The sequence below is a fragment of the Saccoglossus kowalevskii genome, chromosome 19, assembly GCF_978046115.1.
Source record: "Saccoglossus kowalevskii chromosome 19, keSacKowa6.1, whole genome shotgun sequence".
NCBI classification, from domain to species: domain Eukaryota; kingdom Metazoa; phylum Hemichordata; class Enteropneusta; family Harrimaniidae; genus Saccoglossus; species Saccoglossus kowalevskii.
In genome coordinates, this window is record NC_140659.1 from 25,050,499 (window position 1) to 25,056,119 (window position 5,621).

A 5,621-nucleotide genomic window follows, 5' to 3' on the forward strand; every position below is an offset into this window, starting at 1 on the left:
CTCGTGGAAAGTGGATTCTTTTTAAAAGTATATAAGTACCGTTGAGTTTAAGGATCACTCGAAGGTGTGTCTTATGCCATACTTCCAAACCATGTGATCAGATGTCAACTCCTACACATGAAAGTAGCGCGCTTCTTAATCAGGCATATGGTAGTGATTGATGGGTGCAAGGCTTAGCTAGGAAATGACTGGCTACGACCGAGGAACTGATAATCGCCTAATGAGTATATGGTGTCATCGCTTGTCGTGCTCGATAATTACCGCCCATTGAACGGTCCCTATATAGGTTTGAGCATTAGTTGGTAGAGTCATTGTGAACAAAGCGCTCTGACTTCTGTTCTGTACATAGGCCGGATGATATACGATTAACAACGGGATTGGTTGCCGAATACGAAGAGGAATTGAACTACATTGCCTAGAAACAAGGTAGGTCATATATTCTTCACCGGTCTTGTTGTTTATTTTACCATTAGAATGTTAAAACCATTTTGGAGACATTTAACTCAATTTTCAACGACCTTAAAGACAACTTACGCTTTACGAAGTAAGACATGATCGTGTTTTCTTTTAAACTTGTTATCGCTTATAAAGTTAGTTAGAAATCGATATCCTCTTTCCATGTGACAACGATTTCATAGATGTCTGACCTTCATGCAATGTTACTGCGACTGAATGTAGTACGTAAATTGTGCGCCCATATCGTGTAATTTATTGGGTGGATTTCTGTCCACATATCAAAATAATGCCGTAATCATCCCAATTTGTATACAGTGTCATTCATTTTGACAATCGCAACTTTACTAATGCGGTGACCACTCCGCTATGTGATACGACGAAATGACTGCGGGATTCTACATTTATCGATTTTATAACGACATTTCTTTCAATTGTGCCATTTCCATATTAACCGCAAAATTATTTATTTACACGCTGTTTAGACTATTGCATCGCTTACCTTCCTTGTTCGCTATTCTCGCCGTTCGTAATTTTCCTAATTTTGCAAACTCGTTTATCTTTGGCTCAAGTGGCTGCGAGTACTGATCAACTTTCACAGCTGTAAGTGCGTTATTCTAACGTTATTATATGAGTGTGATGCTTACCTATATCGCTTACAGAATGTACTTAGCTTTAGCGATTAAATTCCAACTGCATATTTTGGTTACCGTATTTCTGACACAAGTTTGAAAAAAACAATACTTATACATTTAATAAGCACTTTATCGTCGTTCATAAAGTTAAAATTTAATGAATGTGCATGTAGTCTATAAAGGTTGTTGCTGAAATATTCGCGTAATACAATAACTCTAGTATAGGTCGTTAAATACACAATATTATTATACATCTGTGACCGTAACGCCATAAGTCACAGCGTGCCGTAATTTTGCGGGGTATTTTCATCCTACCATATAAGGAAATGCGATTTCCAAATATGGAATGATTACGCGTGTAAGCGTCCTCTAATAATAAAAACAAACATGAAAGTAATGCTGACAAACCCACCACTAACGTAGCATAAATTTATATAGTTTATATTTATGTATTCATGGGAAAGCCAAAAGCACGAATGAAAGTGTGACTATTGTATAAACTTTACGATTTGAAAACATAAATATGGCACGACATAATAATAAAATAATAATTGTTTCCAAGGCAATATATTATTCTACAACGTGTAGATATTCTTACATGTTAGGGTTTTATTTGAAGTCTCAGTCTCCCATTTCACAAACCAGTTTTAAGTAAAATAATCCGATAGATAAACTGTGCTTTACCAATGATGGATGTGATATAACCTTGATATTGTAACTTTTCCCTTTTTATTATTATGCCGATTTAAAAACAAAAAAACATTGAAAAAAAAATTAAATTGGTACATAACATGATGTTCTTGTAGATGAGGTACTGTTTGTAATGAAACAATGGATTACCCATATCCAGGGAACATACGATACTAGAAGATTATCTAATTAATCATAGTACGTATGCAGTTCTTCGTATCTGTGCTATCTATGTCAAGCATTGCTATTTAGTCGAAATAGAAAGAAAGTTCTTACTGCGATCCAGTAAAATTGAAATTTGGCCCCAGGGATTACTTACTTGTTCCTATGTCAGCAGTTTTACGACAAGGTATCAATTACGTTAGTGTGTCTCAAGAGTATGCCAGGTGAGGCGTAAATCTAAATGTATTGTTAATATACACATTATTTGTATAATCCGGTGTTTGATGTTAGTGTGAATTTAGTCTGTGGCGTAAAGTTTATTGTACAAGATCCAGAAATTGTTCCATTTATTGTGTTTTTCAATGTCAATAAGACCTGCTACATGTGTACATACACCCGGCACATTTGTATCCAAGGACAGTCTGCAAATTATTCAATTTTGCTGGATTACATTACCCTGGGTAATTAGTCAGTTTTACTGGATTACTCTACATTTATCCGGTTAATAATGCATCATTGCGTACATGAACCTCGCCAATCAGTCACCATAATATGCACTAATTACGACCAGATACGCCAGGGGTGTTTGCTATTTGAAAGGAAATACGGACTAATACATATTGCATAACATTTATAAATTAGATTGTAACTATAAGTTCTTGAGATGAAATGAAAGTAGGCCAATAGTACATACTAATTGGAACTCGAGTTCCTGGTGAATAATCCAATTAGTTTTGCATATTAGTGTTTGACGACTGCCCGCAGAAAATTGTATATATGTTATGCAATACGCACTCTATTTGCCTGTAATATACAAATATATATATATATTAGGTAATAAATTACGTAACCACAGAATGTAAGAAGTAAACATTTGTGAAGTGTTCGCAAAATAATTACATTAGATGGTTTTAAATTTATTTGTACGATTGTATTTGTACGGTATGACAGACTCGAAATTGTCGATGTATAATAAACCAAGATGTAAAAAGAAAGAGAAGTTATATGTGACGGATTGCGACAAGAGTACAGTCTACTGTGTTAGAAATTTGTATTCATATAAATCATGAAAAAATAGAACCAAAATAACATATATCTCATGAATGTATGATAGAAGGGTAAATTGTATTGTACTGATAGTTCATTGATGATTAAAAGGCAGACTGAGTAAGACGTATTGGTGTGTCGTCTCAGGTGTGTACTGTATTTAATTTACTCGGTACGATAGACGATGCTCACTTTGTTATTGCATTACAAAAAGCGCTAATAGCATTTCTACTTTTAGCGGCTCAAGTTAGGATACATATTTAACTTTGGTGACATTTCGGACATTAATCTTTACTCTACTTTCTTTTATGTATGTCTGCTTCGTTACATTTTCAGTCGACATCGTTTCAAATATATATTTATGTTATACATGTCACATAGATCTGGTTGGAAGACAACACCATACACATAGTGATGTGGTAACTGTGATGATACATGCAATCAGTATGTACAAACACCAACTAAACACACATTGTAAAAATGGCGTTTTTCAATCATCAGGCTAGGACCAAATACATGATTGAAATGTGATTTCACATGTAATTGAATGCAGCGGATACATAAACTAGAACCCTAGTTGAAATCTTACACCCTGAGAGGGCGTGTCACCGAATCAATAACCAAAATTTAGCCATCAACGAATGCGACTTTGAGCGAACCTTGATTGACGTGAGACAGCAGTGGCACACAGTGACTGTAGTTTTGCACACAACGAAAACAAAAAGCTATTACGTTAAAAAACAATAAAAATATATTATTGGCATTGTTAATATAATATTGTTTTATTGTATTATCCATATGTAACTCTCATATGTTTCATAAATAAACGATGATTTTAAATGTTGTATACACTCTGATGTTGAAATGTGACCCCCGATAAGTTCTTTATTCTTAATTGTTTTTGGCTTGGAAATAGTGAACATTACGTCTAGACGTGATTACTTGCCTACCCTTGGGGGTCTACACGTTGTTTAACATATTATTGCACCTTAATGGTTATCGAGTTCAATAGAATGATACTTCGTACTTTTGGCTATTTAGATAAACTTACAATCTTATAATAGTAAATACAAATGTCAAATATCCGTTCATACACTCTCAATGAATGCAATAGTCATGAACAGAATCGGAAACAACGTTAAATGAGTTGCCGAAAATGCAAAGAAGGTGTCGTTTTCATATAGAATGCCTGTCTGTAATGAAGGGTTATCCCGCATAAATCATTCTAGGGGATTCTTTGTTGAAATGCATTGTATGCATCGATGTTACACAGAATAGATCGATACAAGGTTTAACGATGTGCCGGTGTCAGCAGGGAGCACACTAAAAAGGATTATGGCTTTTAATGGATGTTTTGGAATCATGTATATAGATGAACATTTGTAAATGGTGATATAAAACAGGCTATTTAGTACAACTTTACAGTTTTTATTATCGTATGTTTAGAATGGTAAACTCGTCATTTACGAAAACGTGCGATCGATGTCAAAGCGTTTTACTAAACGCGATATGGGCAATCGAATTTAGAAAGCTATAAACAAATACCGAAAATTGGGAAACCCTACATGTATTTGTAATATTTCATCTGGCGAATTACGATATATGAATATGTATATTGAGATTTGAATCAGACATGAGTTTCCAGTAATTCTAACACTTTTATTGTTGTGTGATATTGAGTCACGTTTAACAAGAGTCAATTTAGAATATAAATATTCAATTATAAATTTCAAAACACAAATTTGCAAATACAGTATATTTAATTTGAATTATTTCATTTTTTTCACAGAATAAAAAGACATGCACCAAAAGAAGATGTTGCAGAAACACAGCTTAATATCTTTGTTGGTAATTTTTTTCATAATGTCAGAGGTGTACTCACAAGGTGATCCCTCTCCTCGGAACAGCCGACAAAACAACCACCAGTTAGACGAAAAAACGTATTATCACATCTTTGGGAAAAAAGATGGCTCGAATATGGGCCAAACGTACCTGAAGCTGAATCCAGACGAGCCAATGAAACAAGAGATGGAGTCCATAGAAAAAATATTGACAAAGATAGCCTTTTTAAACAAATTGTCAGCGGATCAAGGAAGTGCGAGTGATTCCCGGTCATCAAGCGTTAATCAGCATACGGAATCAAGACCCGATGAATATATTGCTAACCAACTCAGTGAGGGCGAAAAACTGCGATTGTATGATATTTTAAGGACCCTGTTGACACAAAAATAAATGATAAATGTTCGGCGAGTTAAAAAACGACAATTATCAATTAAACATGTGTGTATACTTTCTTCTCAAACACGTGTATTTATTTTATTTAAATAAAACCGTCACAGTAATTACAATTCCTCCATTAACTTTCAGATACATGCACTAAATATTGTTGTTGTTATTAATAACATTTTATCTTGATAAGAATAAAATTATTACCAATTACTTTAATGCGAATCTTACAGCACAACGAAAAGACAAAAGTACTAGTTTTATCAAACTTAAAAAATGCATGAATAATTAAGTTAATAAGATGAAATGCATAATGACATATTCACTATTATGTGGTAATCAGTATTGAATTTATAGTGATGTAGAAAATAATGTAATTAATGTGAATCATTGTTCTATGCTATTCAT

The 5,621-nt window shown here is 33.8% G+C and overlaps 1 long non-coding RNA gene across 1 annotated transcript; it reads left to right on the forward strand.

The window, feature by feature from the left end:
* The first annotated feature begins 214 nt into the window (after positions 1–214).
* Positions 215–5,289, forward strand: LOC144357008 (uncharacterized). The gene is made up of 2 exons (XR_013421612.1): positions 215–426; positions 4,777–5,289. It is a non-coding gene; the product is annotated as an uncharacterized LOC144357008 (long non-coding RNA).
* The last annotated feature ends 332 nt before the right edge of the window (positions 5,290–5,621 follow it).